Source organism: Dendrobates tinctorius, unplaced genomic scaffold (assembly GCF_039654945.1).
Source record: "Dendrobates tinctorius isolate UK_male_01 unplaced genomic scaffold, ASM3965494v1 ptg000191l, whole genome shotgun sequence".
NCBI classification, from domain to species: domain Eukaryota; kingdom Metazoa; phylum Chordata; class Amphibia; order Anura; family Dendrobatidae; genus Dendrobates; species Dendrobates tinctorius.
Window position 1 is genome coordinate 15,730,178 of NW_027361858.1, and position 11,299 is coordinate 15,741,476.

Genomic DNA, 11,299 nt, shown 5'->3' on the forward strand with positions numbered 1-11,299 from the left:
GTTTTTTTTATTTTTATTTTTATTGAAATCGGCAAGCCATCAGGATGGAGACAAGTGTCCATCCTGCTGGGGGCAGAATGGAGATTGGTCAGAATGGAGACAGGGGGCAGGATGAAAGATATGGGGGCATGATTGGAGACACAGGGTGCATGATTGGAGACACAGGGGGCATGATTGGAGACATGGGGGCAGGATTGGAGATACGAGGGCAGGATTGGAGACACAGGGGGCATGATTGTAGACACGGGGGCATGATTTGAGACACAGGGAGCATGATTGGATACAGGGGCAGGATTGGAGACACAGACGCATGTTTGGAGACAAGGGGCATGATTGAAGACACAGGGGGCAGGATTGGAGACACAGAGGGTAGGATTGGAGACATGGGGCAGGATGAAAGATATGGGGCAGGATTAGAGACATGGGGGCATGATTGGAGACATGGGGCAGAAAGGAGACACAGGGGGCAGGATTGGAGACATGGAGGCAGGTTTGGATACATGGGGCTGGATGGAGACACGAGGGCTGAATTGGAGACACGGGGCAGAATGGATACAGGGGGCATGATTGGAGACACAGGGGCAGTATTGGAGACATGGGGCAGGATGAAAGATATGGGGCAGATTTGGAGACATGGGGGCAGGATTGGATACACAGGGTTGGAGACACAGAGGGCAGGATAGGAGAGATAGGGGGCAGGATGGAGACATGGTGCGGAATGGAAACAGATGGGGAAGGATTATGGGACAGGATGGAGAGAGATGGGGCAGGATCATGGGGCAGGATGGAGACAGATGGGGCAGGATCATGGGATAGATGGGGCAGAATCATGGGATAGATGGGGCAGGATGGGGAAATCATATGGGGCACAATGGATACTCATGAGGGCAGGATGAGAGAACATATGGCTGGAGCAAGGAATGAGACATACGGGGGCAGGATGGGGGACATTATTACCATAGGGGCTAATTAAGGGATATTATTACTGCAGTGATGTATTTATTTTTTGAGCATACTGTTTTAAATGGGGAGGCAGTCCTATTACTGTGCAGAGTGATACTATGCTACCTTTTTTTCTTCATTTGGTGTAGTGTAGAAGATGGGGAAAAAATTTGTAATGTGCTCTGCAAGCGGTGGTCTAGATAACTGTGTTATTTCCTGCAGAGACGAGTCCTGGCTGGAAGAAGTGACAGTGATCTGTGCTGGATGAGGATGAAAGACTTCTCCTAGAGGCGTCACTGGTGAGTCAGTGTGTTACCTATACACTGATACTATACACTGTATACTATATACAGCGGTCCTGTGTACAATGTCACCAGTGATCACTGTATTACTTTTACACTCACACTGCATACTAAGTACAGAACTCCTGTGTGTAATTGCACATATGGTGATATTACTATTGTGTTTTGTATTATTACTGATCAGTATTGTAGTATTCAGTCACAAAGTGGTGATAATATGGTGTCTGGCCATGGTGTGGCAGTATTTGTCCCTTGTATGTGATATTATTCGGTCACTGTGGTTTTAATATGTGGTCAGGACATGGTGTTGCTGTATTTGATCTTTGTATGTGGTATTATAGGTCACTATGTGGTGGTAATATGGTGTCTGGTCATGGTACAGTGGTATTTGTTCTTTGTGTGTGATAGCTTTGGTCATTTTAAAAATCAAAAAATAAATAAAAATATACCTAAATTGTATTGCATATTTTAACAAATGTTTAATAGGTTAGAGTAGAGTAGGGCCCGGCCAAAAGAGTCTACCTTGTCATTGTGGCAGATTGAAAAAATCTTTTGAATAAAACAAAAGCTGCTGGCTATGTGTGTGATCTGGTGATGGGAACTGTTAATGTGTGATTGGTGAGAAGTGCAGTTTTTCTAAGAGAGAACGGTGGGACTGTGGACAATTCGATGGGTGAAGGCAGGGCTGGGGTGGGACCTGGGCAGAGTCTCAAGGGGGACCCAAAAATTTTGCCAGTATGGGGCCCCAAAATTCCTAGTGGCAGCCCTGATATATCCTATGCATAGTCCACACAGTAGGAAAACAATGAAGAAGGGGAAAAATGTAAAAAATAAAAATCTGTATATCATAGGGCTACATCTGGCGTGGGGGTACCCTCTCTTAACCCTTCAACACTTGGTAAGCTCTTTCTGCTCTTGTGTGTTTACCCTAAAGCACTTTTTTATGCATACTTTGCACTATGGGCATCATATAGAGCGTCACTACCTGGTACTGTACCATGTGATATGGAAGCCCTTATAAATGGTGTTAAAATTATGGCGTTATGAATCCATAAACATGAGCTGTTTAGGTACCTTTGTCTGAGGGTGATACCCCCGTACTTTGGGACATTCCTGGAGACATGTATCATGTCTTTGTAATATCCGTGTGCTTTTACAATGTATTGTGTCCTTAATAAATATTTTTCAGTAATTTTTTTTACCGCAATCTCCTTGTTCTCTGGTATTTTCATGGAAACTTAGAACAATGAGGGTAATGTACTAATTAAAATAATAAAATGAAAATCCACAACCCCTCTAGAAATGTGGATGGCAAACCATCCGGTAAAAGAACCTAATACCAATGAGTATGGTGGAAGATAATACTGACAGAGTGCCAAAGTGGAAATGATGTGTACAGCAACACGTGAGAATGGGTAAAAACACCTTTATTAATATATAAATGGGTGTACACTTAAATAAAATAAAATAAAAAATGAACAATAAAAAGGCATCCCAAATAAATGCGTAATATTGGGTTATAATATCCTACAACATAGGGTAAAATGTATACCCATAAGGCACAGGCTCAGAAGGAAAATGAAAAAAGAAAAATAAAAATAAATATTGATGGAACATTAATGAAGCCCCCAAAAGGAATTGTGTATACAGTGCACCATATAATAATAAATATCCAAAATTGTGTAAACACAGTACACAAAAAATAATAAAGAATAATAATAACAACAGCAGCTGTGCAGACAATAGTGCAATGAAAAAAATTGTTTGAAAAAGTGTGTGCAGTGAACAAACAAAAGACACTACAAGAGTGTCACACAATGTGAGGGGGGAAGGTGATGGGAGCAAGAAATAAAATGATACCTAATGAGCCGGAGAATGCCTGGGGATGCCTGAGAACGCACCCCAACGCGCGTTTCGGAATGAACTTCCTTCGTCAGGGGGTAAGTACAAGGCCGGTCAGTGCCTCCTTATATGTTGGACTAATTGGCGGGCAAGACACATGTCGGCGCATGCGCCGCCGCCGCGACCCGGAAGACGCATCGCGCGCGGCGTCACATGACCAAACACAGCCGGGTGAGCCCGGCGTGTGTGGTCATGGGAAGACGCCGTCGCCATGCGAACGACCGGCGCCGAGGCGGCGCACGCGCACCAGTGACTGTCCATGAAAATAGGGGATATGTGAGTGCAGTAATAGCTATATAACGATTAACAGCATATTGCGTTACTGCAATGAAATGAAACTAATGAGGACAAGATATATATATGTATAAATGAGAATAATAAATCAATATGGTGAAATAGATAACAATAAGATATATACATGTGTTAATATGTAAATAAGATGAAAAGCACAGTCACATGAAAAACAATGTGTATAAAAAATGAAAAATGAAAAATAAAAAATAAAAATAATAATTAATAAAAAAGAAATGAAAAAAGCATTAAAAAATAATGCATATAAATACTAATAAATGAGAAAAAATGACAAAAAATAATAATAATAATAATAATAAATAAATAATAAATAAAAAAGAAGACAATAAAAAATAAAAAGTAGGAAATAAAATAAAAAGAAAAAAGCGCAAAAGAAATGAAGAATAATAAGGTGAATAATCAATACAGCATACTGCAAAATTTATAAATGCATTGTGAAACAAACAAAAAATGTGAATACAATATATATGCACGCCAATCTTCTCATTTTTTCATTTTTCTTTGTTAATCACTGTGAATAATCCACCATGACATAGATACCGACCAGACCATCTAAAATAAGAATACAAATTGTGTAAAATATTAATAAGTGTACAAAATATAATTTCATAAAAATGGAATAAGAGAAAGACTCTCATTCAAACCCAGTGGAGACACAGTGTTCAGTGTCCAGATCCACTGGGTTTCTAATTGAGCAAGGCGTTTGCTGACATTGCCTCCCCTGATCCCCTTACAAATCATGTCAATGCCAGACACCTTTAATAAAGAAGGATCACAATTGTGATGTATCTTAAAATGTTTGGGCAAAGTTTTAAGGGAGGCAATATCATCAACATCCCCCGCTGCCTTTATACCTAGGACGTGTTCGCGAACCCTCACCTTCAGTTGGCGAGTAGTAAGGACAACGTAGATGAGGGAACACGGGCAAGTAGCATAGTAAATCACGGCTGTAGATGAACAAGTGATAGATTTATTGATGTTATAAACACACAGTCCATCAGAGCTGGTGAAAGAATGAGCACTAACAATATTACAACAGGCAACACAAGAACCACAGGGTTTGCACCCCGTGGGTCTTGTGTATTGGGTCAAGAAGTTGTTTGCCGGTGTGGGGATATAATGACTTTTAATCAACCGGTCACCTAGATTTGGTGATCTGCGGAAAGAAATATTCGGAAAGTCACCAATATATTTGGAGAGGATGGGGTCATTTTTCAAGATAGGCCAAAATTTCTTTAAATAGAATCTCATCTGTTCATTTTGACCATTGAATGTGGTAATAAACCTAACCAACTCCTTAGGTTCAGATCTATTCATGTCAGCATAAAGGGCATTATGACGTGACATGTGCCTAGCCCTATTAAAGGCTCTCTTCAATGAACGCCTACTGTACCCACGCTCAAGGAATCTCTCCTTTAATAAGTCAGCCTGCTTAATAAAATCAGTGTCTGTAGAACAGATGCGTCTGAGGCGTAGGAATTGTCCGATGGGAATTGAGTTAATGAGAGTACGAGGATGGGAGGATGAAGCGTGGAGAAGTGCATTAACAGAGGTATGTTTTCTAAAAAGGTCTGTCTGAAGAGAATTGTCAGAATCTCTCCTCACCAAGACATCAAGGAACTCGATGGTTCTCAAATCACTGTGATACGTGAGATGTACATTGATATCATTAGAATTTAATGTATCAATGAAATCAGGTAGCACACCGATGGGATCCTGCCAAATAAAGAAAATATCGTCAATGTAGCGTGTCCAAAAAGGAACACGCTCCATTTGTGCAATCTTGCCAGATAAAAAAAGGTCCCTTTCCCACAGGACCAGGAACAGGTTGGCATAAGATGGGGCAAAGGAGGCACCCATAGCTGTTCCCTGGGTCTGCAGGAAAAAGGAGTCCTTAAAAATAAAACAATTGTGTGACAACGCAAACTCAAGTAAATTAATAAAAAATATAATAAAAGCTCGTGAAAAGGAAGAATGTTGCAAAAAATAAGAAACAGCAGCTATCCCATCGGTGTGCTTGATATTGGTATAAAGAGACTCAACGTCACATGTGACAAAAGAAGAATCTTCATCGATATGTAAACCATCGATTTTCTTGAGAAAATCATTGGTATCCCTGGTATAGGATGGGAGGGCAGTGACAAATGGTTGTAAGATGTAATCAATATATTTATTCACATTTTCTAAAAAGTTACCCCTCCCAGATATAATGGGCCTACCAGGTGGTACCTCTTTATTTTTATGTATTTTGGGTAGGAGATAAAGGGTGGGAATGGTGGGTTCATGAACTTGTAAGGCCAAAAGAAGGTTGTTGGAAATAATATCATCATCTTTAGCATCATTCAATAACTTTTTCAGTTCAGCCTGGAATTTCAAAAGAGGATTAAATGTCAGTCTCTTATAACAATCCAAATTATTTAGCTGATGAAATGCCTCTTTTTCATACATAGCTTTAGGCCATACCACCACATTCCCACCCTTATCTGCTGGTTTAAAAATTAAATCCTGGATACCTGACAATCTCTTGAGACAGATTCTCTCCTCTTTACTCAGATTATCTATGTCACTGTGCGGGGGAATTTTGAGAAACTCACTGCTTACAGTCCTGACAAAAATGTCTATATTAGAGCATGAAGATAATGGAGGGAATTTGGTAGAAGACTTTTTGATGACAGCTGGTACCTCACCTTCACTGATGTCATGTTCTTTCGCTAATAGTTCAAGATCGGCTAACGCCTTCTGTTCTGCCTCTGTTGGAAAGAGTTTAAAATCATCCGAGTTATGATATATGCGTTTGAATAACAGTCTCCTAGCGAACAGATGTAGATCTTTGACTGCAGTGAAGCAGTTAAAGTTTGCTGTGGGGCAAAACATGAGCCCACGAACTAATATATCAATCTCCAAAGGTGAGAAAGCATAAGTACTTAGATTAATTACCTTCAGACGATTGGAGTTTAGATCAGGAGAATAGTTTCTCTTATTAGGAGGAAAACGCAGATTTCTTTTCCTCTTAGGAGTGACCATGGATGTAACAGAGGCAGAAGAGGAGGCAGCAGATACATCACCAATAGATGAGTTGGAGGCAACAGACACTGAACGTTCTCTGTTGGAGTCACCATTCAAATGTCTTTTCCAATGATAGATGTTACCCGAAGTCAAATCGATCTGATCCCTAGTCAATTTATTGGTGTGTTTGTGTTGTATATCCTTCACCAATATCTCCGGATCTTTGTCAAGGGAAACGTTGAGAATATTAAATTGTTCATCAGATAAAGTGGATTTTGCTTTGTCGAATAAATCATCCAATTCTTTATCCACATTAATGATCAATTTAGTATTCAACCCAACCAAAAGCTCCATTAATTTCCATGAAGTCTCATTACATGTGACACTCTTGTAGTGTCTTTTGTTTGTTCACTGCACACACTTTTTCAAACAATTTTTTTCATTGCACTATTGTCTGCACAGCTGCTGTTATTATTATTATTCTTTATTATTTTTTGTGTACTGTGTTTACACAATTTTGGATATTTATTATTATATGGTGCACTGTATACACAATTCCTTTTGGGGGCTTCATTAATGTTCCATCAATATTTATTTTTATTTTTCTTTTTTCATTTTCCTTCTGAGCCTGTGCCTTATGGGTATACATTTTACCCTATGTTGTAGGATATTATAACCCAATATTACGCATTTATTTGGGATGCCTTTTTATTATTCATTTTTTATTTTATTTTATTTAAGTGTACACCCATTTATATATTAATAAAGGTGTTTTTACCCATTCTCACGTGTTGCTGTACACATCATTTCCACTTTGGCACTCTGTCAGTATTATCTTCCGCCATACTCATTGGTATTGGGTTATTTTCATGGAAGCAAAGTACAACATCAAAATGATATAATATAATGTTATATATATATAAGAATTTTTGCTTTCTTGGCCTTTTTTACCGATAATATGAATGATAACACCAAAACTTTTTTCTTCACTCATGGTTAGTGGTTGGATGAGTCATATATTGTCAAGCCACAGTGTTTTATCTTTTTAAATCATAATAACAACCCAAAACATGCAAGTGACCGTGATCAAAAGTTGACATACCCTGGTGATTAAGGCCTGATAACATGCACAGAAGTTGACACAAATGGGTTTGAATGGCTACTAAAGGTAACATCCTCATCTGTGACCTGTTTGCTTGTAATCATTGTGTGTGCATAAAAGCTGAGTGAGTTTCTGGGATCAAGACAGACTCTTGCACCTTTCATCCAGCCACTGACATTCCTGGATTGTGAGATATAGGGAAAGCAAAAGAATTGTCAACAGATCTAAGGGAAAAGGTAGTTGAACTCTATAAAACAGGAAAGTGATGCAAAAAGATATCCAAGGAAATGATAATGCCAGTCAGCAGCGTTCAAACTGTGATTAACAAATGGAAAATCAGGCACTCTGTAAAAACAAATCCATGGTCAGTTAGACCAACAAAAATTTCATCCACAACTGCCAGGAAAATTGTTCGGGATGCAAAGACAAACCCACAAATAGCATCAGCTGAAATACTTGACTCTCTGAAAACTAGCGGTGTGGCTGTTTCAAGATGCACAATAAGGAGGCACTTGAAGAAAGATGTACTGCATGGTCGAGTTGCCAGAAGAAAGCCATTACTGCGCAAATGCCACAAAGTATCTTGCCTACAATACACAAAGCAGCACAGAGACAAGCCTCAAAACTTCTGAAACAAGGTAATTTGGAGTGATGAGACCAAAATTGAACTATTTGTCCACAACCATAAACGATACATTTGGAGAGAGGTCAACAAGGCCTATGATGAAAGGAACATCATTCCTACTGTAAAGCACACAGGTGGATCGCTGATGTTTTGGGGATGTGTGAGCTATAAAGGCACAGGAACTTGGTCAAAGTTGAAGGACTTTTAGGTTTTCATTGGCTGTAAGCCATAATCATCAACATTGTAATAAAAACTTGAAGTAGATCACTTTGTTTGCAATGACTCTATATGTTTCCCTTTTTGTATTGACGAACTGAAATAAACTTTGATTATATTCTAATTTTGCGAGAAGCACCTGTGTGTGTATATATACTGCTCAAAGAAATAAAGGGAACACAAGCAGCCTGTTGCAAGTGGAATAGAGTTCCCTTTTTTTTTTTGAACAGTATATACATATATATAATGTATGATATAAATATAATATATGATATATTAGCTATATATATGTATTATATATTATATATTATTTGTATATATATATATATATATTAGTATGTTGCTCTTGTATATCAAATATCTTTAAATTAAGCTGTACTGAGGTACAACATTTCTCTAAGCATAGGAAAGTGAGACATGGGGAGAATCAGGGAAGGCACTTAAATTAGAAAGACCAGAGCAATCAATTCTTTTTTCACTTGCTGATGGTCGATTATAATCAAGCTTAATTAACCAGACTCCTTATTTTTCTTAACAAGCTGGGTCAGTAGCACAATAATGATGGCTCTCATATATATTTTTTCTTACTTATCTCATTTGGTTTTCCTTTAAGAGAGATTAAGATTTGTGAGAAGAAACTTGATTAAGCAGTCTCTTTAGGTTTGTTGAGCCATAATTTAAAATGCAGTCAAGGATGGACTTGTCTTGCCTGTGTTAAACCAATTTATTTCTATGGATAAAAATATACATGCCCCAAAGAGGATGATAAGGGAAAAATGCTAGAATCTTCTGGCAGATACACACGGTCTGTGTGATGGCTCATAAGTGGGGGAATTGATAATACTGAATGGTACTGCCACGCTAATAGATTGGGGGAATGACGTATGAAGGAAAAAGAGCAATCAAAAAAATAAAAGATACAGTACTGTCTAATCTGATTAAGTATGTATTAGTATAGTAAAGCATTATTGCATGAATAATGCAAAAAAATAATCATTAGAATGTAGAAAATATACAATTAGAGATGAGCAAACTCGAACTGTAAGGCTGAGTTCACACGTTGCATTTTTTTCACGTATTTTGCCGCGAAAATGCGAAAAATAAGCATTCCATGCATTCCCATGGGATTCCGCAATGCTGTGTTAATGCTGCGGTTTGTACCACGGCGGAATCGCTTCGCGGTAAAAACCGCAGCATGCTCATTAATTTTGCAGAATCGCGCCAATCCCGCACCCATAGGAATGCATTGTTCCGCTTACTTTCTGCATGTGGCTGTGCACACCATGCGAAAAGTAAACATAACATTTGCGGATGGTACCCACGGTCCGGAGGAGAGGAGACTGTCCTCCAGGCTTTGGGTATCCCTGTAAAAAATAGAATTTAAAATAAAAAATATTGTTATTCTTACCTTCCGAGATCCCGCGCAGCCTTCCCGCCTCTCTCCACGCTCCCTTTCCCAGTAATCCTTTGCGAAAATGCCCGCGATGGTGTCCGTTCTCGCGGTATCGCGAAGTCTCGCGGTTATTCGCGCGACGTCATCGCGAATAACCGCGAGACGTCGCGATCCCGCGAGAACGTACGTCATCGCAGGCATTTTCGCAAAGGATTGCTGGGAACAGCTGTGCGGGACGTTGGAAGGTAAGAATAACACCATTTTTTATTTTTTTTTACATTTTATCTTTTACTACTGAGGCTGCATAGGCAGCCTCAGTAGTAAAAAGTTGGTCACACTTGTCAAACACTATGTTTGAGTGTGACCAACCTGTCAATCAGTTCTCCAAGCGATGCTACAGATCGCTTGGAAAACGCTAGCATTTTGCAAGCTAATTACGCTTGCAAAATGCTAGTTTTTTCGCGGGAAAATCGCGGGAATTTAAAATGCGATTTTCCTGCAGAATGGAATTCCGGAATTCTCGCGGTAGTTTCCGCGAGAGTTCCGGTACGTGTGAACTTAGCCTAAAGCTCAGTGTCAGTACCGCACCTAACACGGACGTTTAGATGTACTGGTTTCCTGTTCAGGTTCACCAGTTTAATAAAGCGCTTTCAAGCCTTTAGAGTTTAGGGCACTACTGGAACAATTACCGTCATACCAAGTATTGACATGCAGCATGTGACCCGGCCCATATAAATGCCGGATCATGATTGCCGCCGCCATTCTGGTCTCATTAGTGTGGGGATAGGACAAAGCTGGAATGAGGGACAGATTCTGACTGTGCACTCTGCAAAAAAAACCACTGTGTGTACTCTGCAACCCCCACCTGTGGGAATACTGTGCTTTTCAGCCTCTGTGTACGTAACAAGAAAACATGAGCCCTCTAAAAAATTAGTGCAGGATGTGCAAGATGTGTCATTAATGAGGAGAGACTGCCATCTGCTGGCCAGCTGAAATCAATCAGGTGACCAGTGCGCCAAACCACAAGGAGGTTTGGCACCAGGGAAGAGAGCAGGGCTGAGACCAATGTGACAGGCCTCAGCGGGGAGTCTGTGCTACCAAGGTGTCTGTCACCACCTGGCAAGGTCCGGATCCTCAGGAAGATATCCCTGAGTATGGCTTATGCTGGTTAGAGCCGTAATCTGCGCCCTGTGCTAGTTAAGGCTCTAAGGTTTGACTACGCCTGTCATGAGTTGAGGCCCGATCCTCACTGCCCCAAGCTTTATTGTTGTATAAAAATACTAATATATCAACCCCTGGCTGTTTCCAAGTCGAGATCTCCGTACGTTGCATTCAAGCACCTGCATTACATGTACTCTGCACTCTGCCTGAGGGAGTACTGTGAGTCTAAGCTGCTGTATGTACTCTGCCCCTTGCCTGTGGGAGTACTGTGTCTTTAAGTCACTGTGTGTACTCTGCCCACATCGCCTGTGGGAGTGCTGTGCCTTTGACCTGCTGTG